We start from the raw sequence: 24110 nt of genomic DNA on the forward strand, positions 1-24110 counted from the left end.
AGAAACTGAGACTCCATTCCCTCTATATTGCATCATGTTGTAGTTGTCTTTTTTACATTATGCAACATTTTCCAAGGGTGAGTTGTCCTTTCTGAGGATTAATTCTATACATTTTCTTTTCTGGTACTTAGGCCTGTACTCACTGTATTATTAAAGTATTTTACACAGGAGGAAGTAGGAGGAAGGGGGATGTTTGTGGAATGATCATGACATGACCCTGGACCCTTCATGTATGTGTGCATGAATTTGGGGCCAGAGAATAAGGTAGGTTGTGTCCTGGCAATGCAGACTCATGGCCCACCCAGCAAGAATATAGCCCTTGATGGAAGCTTCTACATCCTGGGTCAGAGCTGATTGACATTTTTCATAGTAGTCTAGTTTAAAAAATAGGATAGCAAATGTGGCCACATGCTTGTTGATTATTTGTCTCTCAAAGAAAAGAAATATTTTAAGGGCAGTTCAAATTTCTAAATATAGATGGTTTTATCTTTGTTTTCTTAAGAAGCCTTCATAAAAGTAGGACAGGTTTGCCAACACTGATAGTTTTCCTATTGGTGTATATTTTGTAATCAAACAATACACTTCCACCAAATTACTTCACTAATCTCCCTGCTGCTATACCAAGTCTCTTGGAGGAGTTTGTGCCAGTCTCTAGTGCCTGCCTCGTGGGGCATGGGCTAGGGGTTCTTCTGTCACCTGGTGGTGGGAGAGCCAAAGGAAGGCAGGCTGGCTCCCTCCCTGAGGGTCCCTCCCTGGGCTTGCCTTTGGGATGGAAGGACAGTAAACATATCATCCACCTTTCAGGTGGTCAGCTTTCCCAAATGCCAAGGCCATGTGGAGGAGAGAGAACACACAAGGGGATGTCCTCTAGGATAGTGGACACCAACATTTAGCCATAAGAATTCATTTTGAAAAAAAATAATTCACTTCAAAAATTTTTAAAAGTAATTTCCAGTTAGGGAGAGCATGGCTTCCATTCTCTTCAAGATGTTAAAATATAAAAATAAATAAATAAATAAAATGTTAAAATTAAAAAATGTAGAGTCACACTCACCTGATGTTGAAACTCTATTCTCCTGCTTATTAGGTGAAGATGCTGGGAAAGATTTTAAAAATTCTCTTTTGATCCAACTCATCATCTGAAAAATGGGAATAACACTAACTGTTGCACAGTGTTGTGAATAATGGCTACTGAGAACTCTTACATCATTGGGGCTGTGATTAAATGAGATGATGAGATGATATGAAAAGAAGAGCTTATCACTGTGCTAAGTTTAAAGGAAGCATAAAAGGAAAGCTTCTATATTATTAGGACATTGATCAGAAATATCTACTGTTGATGTCTTTCTCCTTATACCTTAAAATCAATGATGACACAATTGCACTTTTTAAAATGAAGGTCCATCTTCATACATATAAAAATATACCTGTGAGATCAGTTATATCCAAACATTTTTACCTCCACATTCTCTCTCTTGCCTCCTTTCTGTACCAAAAAATCTCCAAATACTTTCTCCAAAATATTATCCTTCTTTTTTGCACTAGGGATTGAATCCCAGGGGCGCTTAAACACTTAGACATAATCCTAGCGAGCGTTCTCTCTCTCTCTCTCTCTCTCTCTCTCTCTCTCTCTCTCTCTCTCTCTCATTTTTATTTTGAGAGAAGATCTCACTAAGTTACTTAGGAGGCTGATCCTCCTGCCTCAGCCTCCTGAGGCACTAGGATTACAGGTGTGTGCTGCTGCATTCAGATTCAAGTTTCTATAGGCTTAAAATGTGCACTAACTCAGGTACAATAACTCACCTGTCATTCACACCTACCCTGTGTTGCAGGTACTAGTCTCATTTCACATTTGGGAAACACTCTCAAAAAGGATGGGTAACCTGACAAGGTGGCACAGTCTGTTAGTAGAAAAGTTGAAATGGAAACAGCCCTTCTCATTCTTTCCCACCACACAAGTCTCTGACAAAGAAGAAAATGCATAGTTGAATCTCCCTTCGACTTGTATTTTTCCCTTCCTGGTATGTAATATCTTAAGCTTCTGCAGAGAGCTCTCCAAGGCCTCAGAGAGTAGAGGAGCATCCCAATTGACATTGCCACTAGTACAGGAAGCATGGTGAACTCCCCCTCCTGCTCAGTCATGGTTATATCCCCTTTATTTAAGCAGGAATATCAGGCAGCTGGAATGAAGAATTTTCTATAGGGGAAAACTGAGTCACTTGTATTTTGGGGATCCCCACTCTAACCTCCCTCTATGCTGACAGATGGCAAATAGCTCCCAGGCTTTGGTGGCTCATCTGCATATTGGCAGCTTGTCTGCAGTTCCATTTAGTTCCAGGAGTCCTACTCTCCTATTTCTTTCCTGTTTCAGAAATTATCAATAGACTTTAGTGGTCATTATGAGCATCCAAAGAGAGGAAAAGATTGGGTGGGTCTGCTCTTTCAATTCTGAAGATGAGACTTCTGAACTGGAGTCTATGGCCAGTGTATCTGGCACTGTCTTTGTTAAAGGTCAAATAGCACCTTCAAAATGACACAGATTTTATTCACTTGTTTGAGAATAAGTAAGGGGAAGGAAAAGGGGAGAAAAAAGGTGAAAAGAGGGGAAATCCTAGAAAAAATAAAGGCTGATAGAAGAGAAAGGTTAGAATCCTGACAGTATTAGGTGAGTATTAAAAGTTCTTCTCATCTCTTAGATATGTGTTAGAACCAAACAGAGCACACCCTCAAGCAGCGAGGTCCCAGTGATGCAGGAGCAGAAGGTCTCTGCCTTTGCTCCCCGAAAAGCCTTCCCAGCAGTCGCCATTTTACTCTAGCACTGGTGCAGCCTGCATCCAAGCATCCAAGCTTCTGTTCTCCCACTAGGAGAACTTAAGAGTTCTTAATCCTCATTGGATTACTTAGTATTAATCTCTCTTGATTAGATTACAAATTATGCTTGATATTGTTTTAGTGACGTCTGTATCCTATTTTCATTCAAATAAAAGGGTAGGATTTGCAAAAACATTCCAATAGCTTTGGAAGAAGAGTTGAATGCACTGGATTTGAAAACTTTGGCTTTGTCCTGGTTAAATCAATAATTGGTAGACTCAAATGACAAAACTTTATTGTGGGTTTACTAGCATCTTATTTACTCAGAAACACTGGATTGACTCAATGTAATGACTGACAATGGCCACCCCAGTGAAGGAATTTCTTTCATAAATCTCAATCTCAAACCTGTTCACCAATTATGTATACAGTTTTTGAGGGTTGTCTATGTTACTTGTTTACTATGGATAGAATTAAGTGCAGTATTAAAAGTTCTTCTCATCTCTTAGATATGTGTTAGAATTACATGTTAGTTTTTTAAGAAATATTGAGTATGGGAAATACTGAGTATGGGCCTCACCCCACACTTACTGAATTAGAGTCTTAGGATTAGCACCCAGGCTGAATTTATAAAGTCTCTCTGGTGTTTGGAATGAGAGTCAGGTTGAAAAACAACTGAGTTCAATCCTATAGAGTCCTCCACCTAAGAGTTTCAGACTCAAATAGATAATCTTAATGCAAACCCATCTGCATGAGGACATGTAGTAAGAGAAGGTTCTAGACTAAACACAATAACCATAGATAACATCAAGTATGGCATGAGAAACAAATGTAAAAATGAAAAAATAAACATAAATTGTCAGGGATGAGAAAAGGCATCTTGGTTTTATTGCATCTGGTTAATAGCAGAATAGATTCTGCTGTTCATTTCTAAAAATAGTAAATAAGGGCTCCAGCTAGTTCTAATTTGAAAGGTAATGTTTTGACTCTTTCATTATTGTGATGTATTTAAAACCATATAAAATTATAAAAAGAAATTATCTAGAAAGCATGCAATTTATTTTAAAGCTATACAACATTTCATTCTTATCCCAGAGTTATGGATAACAAAGTCCTACATAAGACTGCATATGAAGGGAGACCCTCATTGCTATACAAAATTACATATAAGAGGTTGTGAGAGGAATGGGAAAATAAACAAGGAGAGAAATGAATTACAGTAGATGGGGTAGAGAGATAAGATGTGAGGGAAGGGGAGGGGGGATAGTAGGGGATAGGAAAGGTAGCAGAATACAACAGTTACTAATAAGGCATAAAAAAAAGACTGCATATGTTGTCCAGGAAAAATGGAAGTGTAAGTAATATGCTCTGAACATGTATGAGCATATATTCACAGTCATGTTTAAATGAATTCCAGGTGGTCACATATCAAGTGAAAAGAAGTCAAAGATTTACAGTCTTGTAAGGAGAGGTTCTCTGAGGAGCACTCTGTGGAATGCATTTCTCTTGGAAGAAGCTCTGGTAGACTCAATTCAATTCTAAGCATAATTCTTTAATCCTGGCCTCTCACTGGGTCAGAACCATCTGATTTCAAGTATTATTGTAGGAGACCCAGGGACAATGATTATTGAAAGGGCTGTAACAAATTTTCTCTGGAAATTGCTTTTTTTCTTTTGATCATGCTCAGAAACCCTGATTCACCTTGGTCTAAAAGTCCCAGGACTACCTCTATTTCAGCATAGGGGACAAACTGAGTGCAGCTAGTGGTCCTCAGATGGTAAACATGCCAAAAACTCTGTTGAGGGATTTTGTTTTTTTGTTGTTGTTGTTGTTGTTTTTTTTTTTTTTTTAATCGACTGCTTAGGAAAGTGCTTAATCAGCTTTGTATATTCTTTGTATCACTTCAGGAAGATTCATCTGGGAAATTTAAGGACATTGTCTGGAAGAGAATTTTCAGAATTAGGAGGATAAACATTTTAAAATCAGATGGTCTAAAGGATCCTGTGATTAGCCTTTACCTGAGACAATTCTCAACAGGTGGCCCAGTGACAATGATTCAAGGCAGCTCTTAGGTGCTCCCTGTTAAGTTAGGATCATTTTGGTATTTGCCAGCAGCTTACCAGATTCTTTTGTTGTTTGTAGTTTGGGTGTTTACATTTACAATTATATTTCATAGTGATCATTTATTTGATCTATTTCTTCCAAGGTCTTTACATCCTTTCTGGTATATTTTTTATTTATTTATTTATTTATTTATTTATAGATTTTAATGTTTTTGGTGCAGGAGATCAAACCCATGGCATTACTTTCACTGTGTCAGGTGATATTTCTAGTGCAGAGTTAAATAGTAAACAAACAGCAGCTACAGCCACATTCTTGTTGTGTTGATCTACATCAGGGCGTCACCGTGTTGTTAACCCAATTAAAATGATGAAGGTTGAAAAATGATGAAGGTTGCCATCCCTCTCAGTCCCCAGATCAAGTGACAGTATCTGGTTTTATGTGACAAGACCACTCAGGCATTCCTGGAATAAACTGCAGAATTGACAGTACCATGGAAGCTCAACAAATGTCAGCTACCATTATTTTCTATTTAGGTTTATATAAATAATATGATTATTTTATATTTCACACAAAGGGGTTGGGTTTACCAAAGGCCTTGGGGCAAAGAAAAAAGCATGAGCCAGGCTGGGCCTAAAAAATGCTGCAGTAACTTTTATCAAGTAAATAAATGAATAAACTAATTTCTAGACTGAAAGTTTACCACAGGAAACACACCTTATCTATCTCTGTATTTGTAAATTTTGAGATATATGCCCTGTAAGAAGCATTTTCAAATGTTCTTACACATATGTAACTGAGTATTTAAGTGACAAAGACAGATGACTAGAAGAGATCTCAACACTCAGAGAGTCTCTTACTACCCACTACACTCAGTCTACCAGCCATGAAGACTTTGAAGGGTAGGGGACCCAGGGGAACTCAACCCTGTTGCCCCTTTCCGTGGGTCAGCTCTCTCTGCTATTTGCAGTAAGTCACCTTCCAGACTAGTGACTTGCACAGGAGAGATAGCAGCTCCTTTTCTTGTTTACTAGACTCAGAAACTGAGACATGTCTACAGGCTGAGGATTATAAATAGGGTGAGACCCCACAAAGGCATGATTTCTCAACTCACTTCAGGGTATACAGGTGTGTGGGGGAATGGAGAAGAGAGACTAGGCAACAAGAGAGGAATGGCAGCAAAAAAAAAAAAAAAATGACATTCCCACTGAGGTCTGCCAGTGAAGGAAATGAAGATATCAGTTTACGAGGAAACTCTGTTATATTCTTGAGCCTGGTTATCTTACCATGTTTAAAGGCAGGTGAAAGTATTTTTTTATTTAGAAACTGTTATAATAAATTATACTTAAATTAAATTTATAATTATATGCATGATGGGGTATAAAGTGATGTTAATGATTTTACACATAATTAAATCAAGATAATTAACATCTGTCACCCTGTGTGAAGGTATTTCAAAGTGTATAAATACTCACTCCTATTATTTAATAGTGAGATAGTGGTTAAGAGCCTTGCCTTGATAATCTAACAACTCTACATGTGAGCTCTAGCTCTGTCAGTTATGGGTTGTGTGATCTTGGGCCAGTATATTAATTAAGCCTTCATTTTCATATTTGTAATACACCACTATCCTTCTTAAGGTTCTGGTGTAGATGAAATGCGAAAATGTACATGGAAGTACCATGGAAGCTCAACAAATGTGAGTTACCATTATTTTCTCTTTAGGTTTCTATAAATAATATGATTCTTTTATATTTCACACAATGGGTGTGGGGGGGGGGGGGACCCAAGGCCTTGGGGCAAAAAAAAGAGCTATTTATATCCCTGTAGTTTTTAATGATGTTGAGAACTATAATACAACTTCCTATAAAATACATTTTAGCTCAAAGCCAAGGGAGGTGTGATTCATAATGTTGAAAAGTGTAGGCCTCTTGGCCTTGAATAAAGTCTAAGTGACCACAAATTCAGATGAGACATGAGTCCTTAAAACAGATTGTTTACAAAAATTACACATTTAAAATATATATATATATATATATATATATATATATATATATATATATATATATAATCAGCTATAATATGATCATGCAAATCAATATTCAGTACTATTGAATATAATATGCATATACTAATATAGACATTTAGGCTTTTTTCGTATTGTATTCTATTTTAAACACATTAGTCAAAACCCAGAAGAGGATATTTCCAAACATAAAAAGGACACTTATTGGAATATCAAGTGAAATATTTAGCTCACAATATCACACATTCATGAAGCCCATGGGTCAGCACACTTTTTTTTTTTTTTTTTTGTAACAGGATAGTAAATCCTTTAGGATTTACAGACTGGTAGTTCTCTGTCCCAACTACTCAACTCTGGTGTTGTAGCAAGGAAGCAATTACAGACAACTTATAAAATAAATTAGTGTGATTGTGTTACAATACAATATTGTTTATATTGGCTTCTGATTCTAAGGCAGGAAGATCTCATGATCCTCAAAGCCAGCTTCAGCAAAAGCAAGGAGCTAACCAACTCACTGAGACACTGTCTCTAAATAAAATATAAAATAGGGCTAGGGATGTGGCTCAGTGGTTCAGTGCCCCGAAGTTTAATCCCCAGTATCCCCTACTGGAAAAAACAAACAAACAAAAAATAAGTGGCAGGCCAGATATGGCCTGTGAGTTTTATGTTACCTTTGTTAAAAAAATATATGAGAGAGAATGAGAGAGAGAGAGAGAGAGAGAGAGAGAGAGAGAGAGAGAGAGAGATACCTTTGTTAAAAAAATATATGAGAGAATGAGAGAGAGAGAGAGAGAGAGAGAGAGAGAGAGAGAGAGAGAGAGTCATGCATTGCATTCAGGATGTTTTGATAAAATGTGAAAGATGAAAAACTAAAATGATTCACTGAACTCTTCAGAAACAAGTTTAAATGAATATGATCTCTGTACTATGTAACCATTTGTACACTGTTAACAAATGATGATTGTGTGAATATATGGGTACATTATATACATGTAATATGTTACAAGTATTTAATGTTTAAATCTTATATATATTATGAAAAGCTTCAAACTATATTGGGCTCTTTTCTTTCACAGCTACAGCCCCAGCCAGAAGGATGCTCAGGCTTCAGAAGAGGCTTGCCTCCAGTGTCCTCTGCTATGGCTAAAAGAAGGTCTGATTGGATCCCAGTGAGACCAATGTAATCTCCAAGGCCAACTCTCATCAGCAGATCTGGAAGCTGATCAAAGATGGGCTGCTCATCCACAAAACAGTGATCATCCATTCTGGGGCTGCATGTCAGAAAAACACCTTGGCTCCCCAGATGAACAGGCATGTGGGAATATGTAAGCAGAAGAGTACAGCTAATGCTCCAATGCAGGAGAAGGTCACCTTGGTGCAGAGGATTCAGATTATGTGTAGGCTGCTCAGAGATACCATGAATCTAACATTGACCACCACATGTATCACAGCCTCTACCTGAAGGGCAATATGAACAAGAACAAGTGGATCCTCATGGAGGATATCCACAAGCTGAAGGCAGATAAGGCTGACAAGAAGCTTCTGGCTGACCAGGCTAAGACCTGCAGGTATAAGAACAAGGAGGCATACAAGTGCTAGGAGGAGCGCTCCAGGCCAAGGAGGTGGACATCATAAGGACTCTGTCCAAGGAGGAAGAGACCAAGAAATAAAGCTCCCCTCTTGTGTTTGTACATGGTGGCCTTGGTTATAATATAAATCCTCCTTGGACTATAAACCAACTTTATCTTTTTTTAAAAATAAAAACTTTATTGTACCAAATTTTTAAAAGTTAACAGTTTTATAAAGCATCCTTTTTACAATAAAAGAAATACAATTAATCTGGTCTTTGATTTGTGAGCTTTAAAGAAGTCATGTTACTTGTTTTAAAACCAGTAATAGTTCATCACTCTCCAAATATTTCTGCTCTGTTGCACATACTTTAATTTTTTTAATCTTTAACACTGTTCTGAACTTCTTTCACCATTACATAAAATGTTTAAATTTTCAGCATTGAATTTTATTGGAAATGTATAATTTTCTTGTTGAAACTCATGTCTTGAAAGACTATAAACATGTTTAAAAAGCTAAATAATGAAATGTAACTAAACAATAATATTCAGAAAGAACTTTAGGTGCATCCCAATGATGGTCACTGTTAAAAACTGGCAAAAACAAAAATCTTAGTAAAGCAATATGTAAATATAGTTGGCAACCTTTGGCTGATATGGAAAATATTAGAAAATGAAGCTGTCAATTGTCATTTGGAAAATAAAAGCTATGCTTAACAGAGGACAACTCTTTTTTTAAGTCAAGCTCTTTTTTAGAACCATATAATTTATATGGTAAAGATTTTATTTTAACCATTGTGGTTAGAAATACTATTTCTATACTTAAGCACTTAGCTCCAGTCTAGAAAATGAAGTAGCTTCTGGCTAACTCTATCAGTTCGACAACTGTATTTTGTTGAAGATGAACTAAAAGAGACTGCTTTTTCATTATGGGAATGAAAAATCAATGGAACTTTAAATCATCACACTGTCTTTATAAGTTCCAAAACACAAAATGTAGTGATGTGCATAATGAGCTCAGGAGGCTTAGAGAACATCATGGCCTCTTTGGGCCACAATAATTTTTGCACTCAGAAAGCAGTTCAAGAATTTGAAGCTGAGCAAGATCTAGAGATGTATTGAATTCTTTTTTTAAGAGGACCTTGGTTCAAGAGCAAGAACTTAAGGTTTCCTGACAAAAGAGACACATGTCTGTCTTTCTTTCTTTCTTTCTTTCTTTCTTTCTTTCTTTCTTTCTTTCTTTCTTTCTTTCTTTCTTTCTTTCTTTCTTTCTTTTTTGGTACTAGGAACTGAACCCAGGGGTGCTTTATCACAGAGCTACATCCCCAGACCTTTTTATTTTGAGTTCTCCCTAAATTGCCCATGCTGCCCTTGAACTTGAGATTCTCCTACTTCACTGGGATTACAAATGTTTGTCATTGGTGTGTGTCAATTTTTTTGAATGGCATTTAATTAACGGCCAATTTTGAGTTCATACATGCATAACCTTGTATATCAACAAGGAGTTTGTTGGAGTTTGTTGAGTGAGATGAAAAGTACTTAGGACAGTATCTGACCTAATAAATTCTCAGTGCACTTTATCATTACCTTGTTAATATCAACATTTCTTATTGTGTACTGTATATCTTGGGATAGTGGAACTGTGCACCTTGATACTTGTCTGACATTTTTTCCACTAGCCATGTTCACAGCCCACAATCCTCTTCCCTGCCACCTGGTCCTTCTCCAACATCCTTGGGCAGTGGTTTGCAGATAGGTGCACACCAGCATCACTTGCAGGTTCATCATCTCATCTGACCTCCTTCTTCACCTGGGGCTGCTGATCTCTCTTCCTTGTTTCCCATGCAGTGCTCCAGTGATTTGCTGTCCTGGTGCCTTTTCCACATTGATAGAAGGAAGCTGAGCCACAGTAGTTGGATGGTAAACACCAGAGCATTTATACAGTCCTGCAGAACTTCTAGCACCATGAAGATTGCAGGCTCTGCAGCCAGCTGCCTGGGTGCTTGTTCAGCTCCTGCTCTAGTTCTGCCTTGGGCAAGTCCATTGCTCTAGCCCTACCTGCCTTCCTCTGTCAAGATAGACTCCTATATGGAGCTATATTGTCATGTGGTGTTAATGACTTACTAAGGAACAGGCTTAGAATTACCTGGCATATAATAAGCAGTCAAAATTAAAAATGTTAACTTATATATTTTTTTAATATTCCTCATTAGGAGCCCTAGATCTTGTGACAGTAAAATGAATGGAAGGGGCTGGGTTCAAATTCTGACTGAACCACTCATTGGAATTACAATTTGGAGCACTTTATTAAACTAAATCAGCCTGTTAGGAAATAGGATTAATAATACCTACTTCATAACACATAGTGGTTATAGAAATAAATAAGACAAATGGAATTAAGCACTTCGTATTATGGTCAGCATGGAATAAGTAGGAATTACTAAGCTTCAGTGCAGTGGTTTTTAGACCTTATGATTACTGATACCAGATTTCAGATCAAAGTTATCATACAGGGCCTTATTTTCATATATCAATTGGAATTTAACTCTAATAGTATCTAAAACTGCAGTAGCAACAAATAGTTTTTTTTAATAACCATAAATTACTTTTTTTAATAAATATGTGCTGTTTAAAAATAAGAAATATATATATATATATATATATATATATATATATATATATATATATTGCATCTTTAATAATGCACTTTGCTCTCTGGGTTTCTTTCCATTCCACCTTAAAGTGCATCAATTAAAAACATAATGAACCACTTCTTCACTTCTTCTCATTATTGTTCAAATAAGTAAAAATAATATTAATAGAAAGACACTAATCCACTACCATTAGTACTGCAATCTAGCATATTAACTTAATATCCTGCTCTATTTAATACTGTCCAGCAGAAGAAAATATCTAATTTTGGTTTTAAACAAACTCACAAACAAAACAAAAGGAAATAAAACAATCTCACCATGGACCTCTGACAAAGAACACTGAGCAGTTTGCTACAGCTGGCAGGATTGGTGTGTGGTGAGGGAAAAGGGCCTCTGGGAAAGGCCTCTGGGATCCTGGAGGGTGAGGTGAGAGGGTAAAGGCCTACTAGGGAGGAGCAGGTGAGGGAAGGGCCTTCCCCCTCTTTAGGAAACAACAGCCCTTTGTCTGGTGATTCTGGCAGCTCATTCATGGCTGTGAAGCCTGATCTGCCTGAAATCAAAGGCATGTGCAGAAATCTACTCCCAACATAGGGTGAGTCCTTAGAGAAGCTGGCTGGGCTTCTTTCTGGAGAGTCCCTCTGAGATATCAACAATGGAAAAACAACCCAAAATTGACAGAAGACCTGCAGGAAATGTCACTCTCTTGCTTCTCTCTTTACTGGGGCACTGCCCCTGGGAAGACCAGACTGGATCCAGGCACAGGGGTCCTCCTTCTTCGCGAGCAACCATGGCATTGCCAGTAGTCCAGAGGAGTGCTGGTGATGTCTTCTCCAGTCTGACCCAGGAGGCCCAGCTTGGGTCCCCTCCACCCAGGGTGGCGGCCACCGCTGTTTCTCCACAATCTCTGTAAGGCTTTCAGCCCTGCCCCGGTGGGAGAACATACACAGAATGGCAACCACCCAGCAGCCTGGGAGCTGCCTTCTCTCCAAAGGTCTGGATCCTAACAACACCTTCCTCCCTCCTGGGAGAGTTTTTGCCCTACCAAGGATGGGAAGGAACCAGAAGGACAGTTTCTCTGTTTTGCCAAGACTGGGACATGGGCTTACCCAACCCCAAATCCCTTTGGCAAGTGCCGTGCAGCCAAAGTCCACACAGTGGAAACCAAACAAAATGACGTGGCTTATTTAGGGGAAGAATGGGAAGCCAAATACAAAACAAAACACCGCTCCACAGAGTACAACAGAAAAGCCCACCCAACACTCCTTCTGTTCCCATGTGAGGCTGACCCCCCAGGGAGCCCAAACAACCCCTAAAATAAAACTCAAACCAAAAGTCTAACATGTAAATCCCAAATCAACAAACCCCTCCTGAAACATACAAAGGAACTGCTCACCCAGAAATATCCCAGATTGTCTGTGCTGATGATGGAGAGCATGATGGCTTTCCCCACCATCTTAACTTGAGCATTGTGTCTTCCATGGGGTACCCCAAGGAGAGCAAACTCTCTTCTAAAGGCCAGGGCAATGACAGCTAAAAAGGTAGTTCTTGCTGGCACCTGGGAATTGTGTTTTCTTTAACTCCCAGACACTGACAGTGGCTTAGTCCAGGGAGAGATGTGAGCACATGAGACAACTCCAAGTCCCAGGGCCTGTGGGGTCTTCACATACACCCAGCCATGGTGGGTGGTGGCAATCCCTAGGAAACAGCATGATCCACAAACATGGATAAGGACAAAATAAGGGCTACCTCTGGTGGCAACATGGTAGCCACCAAAACAGCCAAACAGGCAGGATGATGGAGGCCCCCCTATGACCACATCTTTTCCAGATTTGCAGCAAAGGCACAATTGGGGTTTTCCAGTTGGCCTGTTCCAAATGACATGTAGTCCATTAATGAAGTCACCAAGTTGCACTGTAGGTCCCAGCTTTCTCATGTCTGGGTTCCAGGTCATTCTCTTCCCTATTCAATGTATCCTACCTTACAGGCAATAGCTGGGAGGTGGGCCATCTTTCAGGTCTCACATCTGTAGGGTTTAATGTTGTCCTTCACCTCTGGTTGACGGTGTTGAGTGCCTGAACCCATCTATCGATCTTCTCCAGGCTGTCTGACTTGCCTTCATTCTGCCTGCTCTTTAGCACATCCTGCTCTTTTCCAGGGGTGTTAGGCTGCTCATTCTCATCAGGCACCAAGTAGTGGGAAGGGGCCCAACCCTCCAGCTCCCCAAACCTCACATACCACCAATCACTCTCCTGATTCTCCAGCACCTGCACCTCCATGACAGCAGGGAAACTGATCTCTGAGTCCTGGATCTTCTGGTAGGCGCTACATGTCACAAAGAACGTGGCTGGCCCTTCCCACTCCGTCTTATGGATACATGGGAGAGCGGTGGCCGGGAGGGTGATGATGTTGGCTGAGCCTCTCCTGGCCCCCCTCATTGGGCCCTTCAGAGGCTATGTGTGGGGTAAGCTCTGAATCCTCATTCTTAGGACCCCTGAGGGCCCCCCTTCCCCCAGAACTGGCCTGTGGGTCTCAGTTGGCATCCTAAAGTTCTGATGTCCATCTTCTCTTGATTCTGTGACTCTGCCTGGTTCAGGAAGGGCTTAGGCTGGACAGATGGCTTGGTCTGGGCACAGGAGGTCAGCCCAGCCCTCATATCAGTGTCCTTCTTGGCCCCGACCTTGGGAGTACCATGAATGCCTGAATCCTAGGCAAAGCATGGCTTCAGGTCACCCCTATTCTTTGACAAGAAGAAGGAAGAGGAGGAGGATGAGGAGCAGGTGGTGTTGATGCTGATGGATGAGGAAAAGGAGGCCAAGGACTGGTTCTTCCCCAGTTCTTCCTGGGCATTCTTCTCTGTCTTGAGCTTTAGGAGCCATGATGACTTGGGGGAGCCTGACTTGGGGGAGTTTCTCTTGGCCAGGGACAGTGAGGAGCCCCCTGGTGAGTCACTGTCCCCAGAGGAGCCTCTGGTTGACAGGGTGTCCTCTCCATATGACCAAAAGCCCTCATTCTCTGGGCCACATCTTCTGAAGACTCGCCCACCTTGAAGCAGGCCCACTGCTGGGAGGAGGCATGTGAGGGTCTACAGGGCTGGGCAGGCTTCTGGTCTCCTGAGCCTCTGTCCTCTGTGGGCTCCTTACTCAGCTCTGGCTCGGAGTCAAAGCCAAAGGTGGGGATATCATACTCAGGCTCCTCTTACTTGAGCTTCAAAAGGGAATCCTGGCTCTTGTTGGCACCCACAGGTCCCTGGCTCTTGTTGGTCTCCTTGGGCTTGCTGAGGGGTACTGGCGGCAGGACCTTGGGCCATGTCAATGTGTTCCTGCGGCTGCTCAAGTTGGGCTTCTTTTGCTTATTGAGGTAGGATGCGGGGTCCCAGCCCTCCTTCTCACAGATCTGCACTTACCACCAGCCTGAGTTCTTGTCAATGACCTCTGCATTTGATCCACAGTGGAAGCTGATCAGGTCAGAGATGCATGATTGGAACTTTGCAATGGTGTAGTACTCCACCTCGACAGAAGGGGGCTCTGGTGGCTTCAGCAGCTGAAACCCCAAGCTGGATTCTTGGTGTGGTGGAGGTCTTGTCCTTAGGTTTGGGGAGCTGATTTGGGCCCTCTGTGGGGGCAATCCTGGCTACAGCTGGAGAACCCTGGGCCAGTTTGGAGATGGTCCTCTCGGGGACACTGAGGGTACTACCATTGGAAGCATTGCACAGGATGGGAAGGCTAATCTCTTCAGGGACTTCGCCTCCTTGTCCCTAGACCTCTTCTTGTTTAACAGGTGGCTGATCTCCATGATGTTCCCAGTGATCTCCAAGGGGCCTGCCAGATTCTTTTTCCAGGTTGGCAGGTCATCCTTGACCTTCTTTGGGTAGGATGCTGGTGCCCAGCCCTCTTTGACCAGGTATCTGATATACCACCAGCCCTCCAAATTCTTCTGGATAACCTCCATGGTGACACACTTCTCAAAGCCAATCTCGTCCTTGCTTTTCCTGACATATGGTTGAACGGTGACATACTTCTCTTCTCAGCTGTGCTGCCTGTTGACCATCCTGCCCAGGGTCCACGGGTGAACCAGGAGCCACAGATGGGCCTTTTGTCTCTTGGACACTTCCCCCATCTTGGAGGTGTCCCATTCTGGGCCTCTAGGTAGGTGTCAGGGACCCAGCTCTGCTCCTCAGATGTGCTATCAAACCACCATCCTTTCTGGGCTTCAGTATCCCCCTTGGAAAGACAGAATGGCAATCTCCACCCTGCTTCTTACCAAGACGTTTTAAAATCTGCATGATTTTATATCGCTCTCGTTCTTCCACCTCCCCAGCCTGGAGGCTTCGCTCTGAGTTCTCTTGCTTCTTATAGTTGGACATCACCACATACTGTTCCAGGATCATGGGCTCGGCATTGGTGTCAGCACCTGATTTCCTCTTGGAACTGCCATAATCTCTGAAAAAGAAGCAACATCAGACAGACATGATTGTGTGTGTTAGGGGTGGGGTGGCGCAGGGCTGCGGGTCTCACGCTGCCGGGGCCCCCATGAGCAGGATGCAGTCAGTCCTGGCGCCTCTGCTCAAGTGATGACCGCAGCTCAGCAAGCTGAGCGCTCTGCAGCTGCAAGCCCTGCACGCGGCACTGCCTGAAAACAAATAGTTTTTTAAATCAGTGTTTATGAACTATTGCAACAAAAAAGTGAACAAAATATAGTTAAATTTAAAAAAAGTATATTCACATATGTGCATAATGAGCTAAAGGCAGACCACAGTTAAAAAAATTTAGAAAATTCCTCATGAATTTTAGAAGTCTAGTTTGATCCCTGATGAGCAGTTAGTCAACAAAGCAGTTTCACTGTGTTAACACACCCCTAGCTTGGCTTTGTTTCATGGAAGAATTTCCAGTCTGTTATTTTAATGCTGTGCCAATATGCATTTGATGTACTAGTTTTCCTGTTTTTTTTTTCTATTTGTAACATTGGATTGATAATCAACCCAGATTTGTACACAAGAGTTGGGAATTTTAAAGTGATTACGATGCTTTTTTGTATATACACAGCAAAAAGGCTATTTTCTAAATGATGCTATTTTGCCAACATCATGAATGAGATGCTGCCGATTTGCCTGGCTTGGTAAGAAGGTCCTCTTTGGGTTTCAGGATGTCCTCTTGTAGGTCACAATTTGCTAAAATATTTTAACATGAATGGTATTGAATTTTATTGAATATTCTTTAACACATCCACAATATGAGTACCTTGGTGTGATGCTTCCTCTTTATCAGCACTGTCCAATAGACCTTTCTGCCATGAATGAAATGTATAGTATGTGTACTTCACTATCAGGTATGATAGCCACCAACCCATGTTGTTACTGAGCTCTTGAAATAAGTGGTGTGTCTGAAGAACTCAAATTTAATTTTGTAGGATTTTAACTAATTTAAATAGTCATACAAGGGTTTGAGTTCCTGTATTGGATAGTTAATATGTAGGTTAGCAGAAGACACTTTAATTGGTGTTCATTATGATTTTCTTTTCCTGCCCTTTTTCCTTCCCTTCCTTCCTTCCTTCCCTTTTTTCTTCCTCCCTTTCTCCCTCCCTCCTTCCCTTTCTCTCTTTCTCTCTTTGACTCTCTTCCCTCCTCCCTCCCTCCCTTCCTTCCCTCCTTCCTTCCTTTCTTGGTCTATAGCACTGGAGCTCAAACCCAGGGCCTCGGCATGCAAGGAAAGTTCTCTACCATTGAAACACATCCCAGCCTTCAGGAGTGTTTTCAATTAAAGTCCCAAAAAGTACAAACATTTTAATCCCTTTTAACTTACAATGTTTGAGACTACTCTATGTCCCTCAAATTTCCTCCTAGGTGAGGCATCCTGTTTATCACATGACCTAGTTTCCAGATTATGGCTCTTTTTTAAAAAAATCTTGTCCAACTCTAGCTTCACCATCCTCAATTCCATATTCACAATAGTTCACTAAAATCCTTTAGTTCTTCAACATTTCTTGAACAAATCCTTAGTGTTTTGCCACCATGGCTAATAAGTATATCTACATTCTTCTCAAATTATGTTACAATATTCTTCTCAAATTATATGTTCAATTATTATTATACAATATATTTCAATTGTAATCTTTATCTTTGATGTGATTCCAAGGGATACTGTTAAAATTGTGGAAAGCTTGCATTGCACTGGACATATTTTATGAGGAATTTTTTTAGACTTTAGCTTAGCCCAAACAAGGTTGAGTTAAAAAAAAAAAAAAAAAAAAACATCTGCCTTTGGCCTGGAGATAGAGCTTAGGGCTTTTCTAGCATGTTGTTGGCCCAGGGTTTAATACTCAGCACTGTAACAATAATAATTATAATAATAAAATTAAAATTAAAATCCCCCTTTAATATTAAACTTAGCTTAAAAGAGAGGTGAGAAGGAAAAGAACTATTCAATGGATTCCCCCAAAGATTTGTGGCTGACAAACTATCCAGCTCCTTAGTGCGAGAAAATGTTTGTCTTTGTCACATGAAATCTCACAGTGTCCCAAATAATTAAGGGCTTTCTCCAGATGGAGTCTTAATTCCTGGGACCAACTAGAACCACTAAGAGTCACTTAAATACTTAGGTCACATTTCCAGAGTGAACCTCAAATAGCAATACTTAAAAAAGAAGACTAGGGATAAAGTGACAGTTGATAATCAGCCTACAAACTTCAGTTTTGTAAGGAAAAAATTTTTCCAACTTTATATTCAAGGGATTTATTTAGATGAATACAAATTCTGCAGTACAGAACATGTTACAAAGAAAGAAAAATGGGACATGGAATTTGGGTTTCAGGTGAGTTAGATCCTATAGCACATTTACCAAGTGCGAAGATGTTAGGAGGAAGAAATGTGCCCAGCAAGAATAGGACTAATATAAGAGGGAAGAAAGATTACAGTAAGAAATAATGTATAACACAGAGGTGCTTCAGGTGCTATCTTCTCCTACTAGCTGTACAACCTGTGGCAAGTTAACTAAGCCGCTAAGAGAGAGTTCAAAACATCAGTCCTTCTGAGGATCCTGAAACAGTCTATATCAAAGCATCTTAGAACACATCTGTAAAATATTAACAAGAATAAATAGGATTGGGTTGAATGCATAAAAAAATTGGAAGAGAAATGCAATCTTCATAATACTGAATGTTCTAATTCTCAAAATGGTATATTCTTCCACTTATTTAGTTCTTTGAACCAAGAATATTTTTTTTATATTTTAGTGTAGAATCTTTTAATCTCTTCTCTACACATCTCTGCTTATATTTCCTAGTTATTTGATGTTTTGATGTTATTTTAAACATTATCATTTCACAAATTTCATTTTCTTGTTTGTATTAAAATATAAATGTTAGGGACTTTGAATGCTGAATTTTAAGCATTCTTTTTTTGTTTTGCAAAATTATTCACTAATTCTAATATTTTACAAATTCCTTTGGGTTTTTCATAAAGATAAATTTGCAAACAGAAAAGTCTTTGCATCTTTCATTTCTTTTCCTTGCCTTATTGTTTGGTTACAATTTCTTGTTCTGTACAATGTTGAATAGAAGTAGTAATTAGGGGCATTCTTGTTGATTTCAGATCTCAGGGGCCAAACTCAATATTTTACTACAAGGCAGCCTGCTGAAAACTAGACTGTATCCCTATTAGGAAAGTCCTTTATTTCCCTTTTTTGGGGGTGGGTTTAGCTGTTGAATTTTACCCAATTATTTTGAAAACTTGGATCTATTGATATAGTTTATTCCTTAAAAAATTGTGACAAATACAATTGGTATTCCAAATGTTAAGACACTTTTGTACACTATAGAGACTTCTTCTCACTGTTATATATTGCTAATTTATTTTCTATATATTTGATATTTTTGTCAAGTTTATTTATCAAGGTAAGAACAGACTTAGAGTTGGGAAGCATTTTCCTTTTTTTTCTTTTTTATTTTTGAAAGAACTTGTATAATGGGGTAATTTCTTCATTAAATGTTTGACTTTCCATGATGTCTTTACATTTTTTCCATGGAAAGCTTTTAAATAACTGTTTGACTTACTTAGCCCGAGTTCAACCATCAAGACCACCAAAAAATGTGTAACTAACTAACTGATGGAATTCTACCAATCAGTGGAAACTCTGAGCTTGCTTTAGTTTAAATTTTTGACTTTAATTTCATTTTTATTCAACTTGATATTAAGTTCTTCAAATATTTTTAATGTTTGTGGGTTTTCTAGCAATATGTTTTCATTCCTGAGGTTATTTTCCCCCTTTTATGGATTACTCTTACTAGTGGTTTATCAATTTTATTAATCTCTTTAAAGAATCAGCTTTTAGTTTTGTTTTTCTTTTAACTTTGTCTTGCAGTGATTGACACTCTTACTTGTACATTTACATTTGCTTCTTGATTTTTTTTAGTTGTGTATGGACACAATACCTTTATTTATTTTTATGTGATGCTCAGAATTGAACCCAGTGCCTCACACAGGATAGGCAAGTGCACTACCACTGAGCCCCAATTCATAATTTTTATAGGAAGTGTAGGTAAGGCTATGAATTTCCCTCTAAATGTTGGTTTAACTGCAGCCCATACTTTTTCATTTGGCAACTCTTCATTATCAGTTTAAAATATTTTCTAATGTTTATTTCTTCTTCAATCCTTGGGTTACTTAGAAGTATGTTCTGTTTAATTTCTAGGCATTGAGACAAATTTCAGGAGCTTCAAGTCATCTTTTGTTATTAACTTCTGGATATTTCTCCTGAGGTTATAGGTTTATTTTGAGTTATTTAAATTCTCTGAAATATTTTGAGGCTTTTTTGTGGTCTATTTACTCTCTGTTTTGGTAGATTTTCCTTATGGGTTTAAGTGAAATAGAAATTGTGTCCCTGCTTAAAGTGTTCTATGTATCTCAAGTAGGTCAAGATTTTAACTTTACTCTTCATACCGTTTTTACAAACTTTCTGTTTAAAGGTATACTCAGCAACTCCCATACTGTGGATTTATACCATATTTTCATTTTAGTTGTCTCTTCTTGCCTTACATATTTTGAAACAGTGTTTAGAATTGTGAAATTCTTCCTAGAGAATGGGCTTCCTTATCATTGTGAAATATTTCTCTTTCTCTTTGGTACTACTTCTTTACTTAAAATCTGTTTAATGAGATGTCGATGTAGTTAGGTGAGCTTTTACATTGAGAGTTCTAAGTTTCTTTTTCCATCCTTGTACAAAGTAAAAAAAAAAGATTTGGTGATTCCACTTGTAAAAAGGTTAATAAACAGGCAAAAATGAATACTACGTTGATAACAAATTTAAAAAAATAATAATAATACTCAAGATAATGTCTGGATGATGTGGTGCACACCTGCAATCCCAGCTACTTAGGAGGCTGAGGCTGATCTCAGCTGAGCTGAGGAGGATCTCAATAGGCCAGTTTGAGCAACTTAGAACCTGCCTCAACATCCAATAGAAAAAGTGCTGGGCTTGTAGCTCAGTGGTAGAATGCTTGCCTGGTATGTGAAAAATGCTGGGTAAATTCTTGCACCCCCCCAGCCCAAACATTTAATAATGTTTACCCTGGTGGGAAAAGAAATAGACCATAAGTTGCTCATTAACAATATATTAGAGCTATATGGGTAGATAGGAGTTCATTTTATTCTTTTTCTTTTTCTTCTTCTTATGTGCTAGGATTAAACTGGCTGTTTGTAAAGACATTTTAGAACAGCATAACATATATGGTTTACTTATTAATGTATCAATATTATTTGAAATTTCTTATAGTCAAAAGTAAAATCATACTTTATTTTTTACAAATTATTTATACAAATATTATAAATACATGCTTGTTTAATCATTTCTGGTTAATATATGTAATCATTCTTTTTAAAATCTTACTTAGTAAACTCAAAATTCAATTAATGCTCATTTTCAAAAGATAGTCAATTTTTTTTTCTTGCCTCCCTCTAGCAAATTATAGGGATCTAAGATTCCAATGGTGGGCTCAGCATGAACTTCCCTGGGATTATAGATTCAGTTCATGTTGTCTGGGCTGGTGTAGTAGAGGTTAGGTTTCAAGTGGCATTTCAGGCATCACTGTGGACATGATAAATACAGCAATGACTGATGACTGGATTTGGCATGTTTGAGACCAGGCAGAATGAAGCAGCAGTTGACCTTGTCAGGAAGTTGAGGGAACAAATAAAATATTTAGGATTATGGAAGCCAGATTGGGATGTCTTCAAGCATCCCAATCCAGGAGAAAAGGGAATTACAAATTTGGAAAGGGATATAGTTGAGATCCCAAAGTAATGAAGAAGAAGAATTAGATATCAGTGTGAACTCAAGGTTTTCAAGGTTTACAATGCATGCTTACATGAGCGTGCATAACAATGAGTTTGTGTATACATATGTATATGTACAAGTTTGACTACCAATAGGCTTAAAACCAGTAACTTCCCAGTTAGCTATGAATCCTTCTCCAGTCTTGGCTTCCATATACCATTCCCCATTTAAAGAAAACAGTGTTCCTTTGAAACTGTGTAATCTAGATTGGGGGATGAGAACAAGATGTACTTGTAACACTTTGATGTACCAAAAACAAGGAAGAATCCAAAAAGAAATGTAGACATGTTGAAAGGACTCTTGAAGACAGTGTAAAGAGATTCCCACAGCCAAAAACTGGGAAATTTTCAGCATGAAAATAAATTATATATTATCAGCTACTTAAGTAAAATGAGAAACCTGGAGCCTAAACTGATACAAATGAATAAACACATAGAGAGGGGAAGGTTCTTATTTACAATAGGATATGGAAGCACAAGTGGTGGACTCACCACCTGGCAATCAAAATAGTAACTGATTCAGGCAAGAATTGTCAACAGACTCAAACTAGCCGTCAGCAATTCAGTAGAAATTAGGACATTTCACAGTTTACTCAATTACTAACTTTACAATTGAAAAACTTTGTAGATACTATCCTAACCTAGTGGCCAAAAACCACATCACCAGAAATAGGACAAATAAACATTGTGCATCTTCTAGTATGACACAACAAAAAGAATAAAACATCATTTCTGATATTTATGACACAAATGTATATCCTGACTCTAATCATGAGAAATATTACAGAAACCTAAACTGAGTAAGCAACATTATACAAATTGGCCTATGCTTCTCAAATGTCAAGGTCATGAATGAAAAAAACAAAAAACTGTTCCAGATGGAAGGAGACCAGACCAAGGAGACCATGTTATCCTGGATTGGAATGCTTGAAGACAGCAGCATTTGGGGGGCAATTCCCAAAATGTGAATTCAATATGTGGGTTAGATGTCATCATCATTTCTATATAATTTATGTTTGTGGCCCATATACAGGAATATGACAGTATACTACATACTGATGGCAGATGGAACTTTGCCAAATTACAGATATTCACTGAATTGTCTACATATATAATCATACCAACACAGTACATTAAAAGAGGTTTTAAAGTACTCATAAATTCTCATTAAATCCTCAGCATGTAAAACAGGTCCATGTAGGGTAAGTATAAAGAACCCTCCACAAACACTTCTCATAAACATGAACAATATGCTTTGCACTAAGCTTTCTGGTGTCCTGGAAGCCCTATCAGAAATCTTCATAATGCCCTTTCCCCATACTCACATTTGTTTCCAACTGTCCTAAGACAACTTTCCAATGAACAATTTCTATCACATTATTGAGTAGCAGGGCACTGTGTATGCACTGGACACTCTAGAAATAGCAACCCCTTCTCAGGAGACACTTGCTTCAGTGCCTCCAGGAAGCTGGAACATTCAGGCTGAAGGCCCCAAGCTGAACAAGTTCCTAGGAAGGACATGAAAGTACAACTCTATTTGTGAGGGTTGACTGGGTTGTATCCATGTATTAAAACTGAAGGAGTTTAAATGTATGTAAGTTTTCTCACAGGATGATGAATAAGTTCTGTAAATGGACAATGGAGTATAGTTGGAGAACAAAGTGTTCCTGAACTGTAAACTTCAAAATGGTTCAAATGGCAAATTGTATGTGTATTTTATAATAACAACATCTAAAGATGCATTTTCTATTGTTAAGTATTTCCTGCTAATATTTAGTAATCACATTCATTAAGAGCACTAACCAGCTGGCCACAGTGGTGCACGCCTGTCAGCCATTGGGAGGCAGAGGCAGGAGGATTGCAAGTTCAAAACCAGCCTCAGCAAAAGCAAGGTGCTAAGCAATTCAGTGAGACCCTGTCTCTAAATAAAATACAAAATAATGTTGTGGATGTGGCTCAGTGGCAAAGTGCTTAGGAGTTCAATCTGTGGTACCAAAAAAAAAAAAAAAAAGAAGAAGAAGAAGCACTCATCAAAAATTGACAGCCCTCAGATTCCCCAAGATGTCCATGAATAGAATGCATCACACCCCGTGTACCGGGCCACTCCGCGACAGGTGAATAACGAGTTAGAACGACAAAAAACTATCTTGTTAGGAACTTACAGCAAATAGGGGTGCACCGAAACCTAGAGGAAGGATTTCCAGCACCGAGGTTTGGTAAGTGAGTCTCATACACGAGCCAACTGTGCAACCAGAGATCCGGGCTGACTGATCCGAGAGGCCCGCCCCACGGCTACGGATGGCGGGGAGCCACCGAGAAGCGACCAGCAAGCAGGAAGATTGCTGCATATTCTGTGGAATCCTGCCACCTGAGCACTCACGGAGCCCCGGGCTGAGTTCAGATTTCAGACGGGGAAGGAAATGGGACAGTTCTATCCCCCACAACGGAAACTCCACCAAGGAAACCAGCGGCCACCATCTTGGAGAGCTGAAGTAACCACCACCACTCTCCGACAGATTGCAACAATAAAACAGGTGTGTGTTACTCAGCTCATCTCCTATACAGGGGGGAATTCGAATAAAATCTCTCCTAGGCTCTCCAGAGGAGGGATTATCAGAGCAAGCCTGCATAAAGACGCAGGGAAAACTAGAGACACCCAACCTTCA

At 39.2% G+C, this 24110-nt stretch overlaps 2 pseudogenes; one reads left to right on the forward strand and one right to left on the reverse strand.

Annotated features, from left to right (window-relative positions):
* The first annotated feature begins 7994 nt into the window (after positions 1-7994).
* LOC113189906 (large ribosomal subunit protein eL19 pseudogene) lies at positions 7995-8568 on the forward strand (annotated as a pseudogene).
* A 4597-nt stretch (positions 8569-13165) lies between these two features.
* The window catches only part of LOC113189889 (SH3 and PX domain-containing protein 2A-like), a 43127-nt pseudogene continuing 32182 nt past the window's right edge, over positions 13166-24110 (reverse strand).

Source organism: Urocitellus parryii, chromosome 8 (genome assembly GCF_045843805.1).
Source record: "Urocitellus parryii isolate mUroPar1 chromosome 8, mUroPar1.hap1, whole genome shotgun sequence".
Taxonomy (NCBI): domain Eukaryota; kingdom Metazoa; phylum Chordata; class Mammalia; order Rodentia; family Sciuridae; genus Urocitellus; species Urocitellus parryii.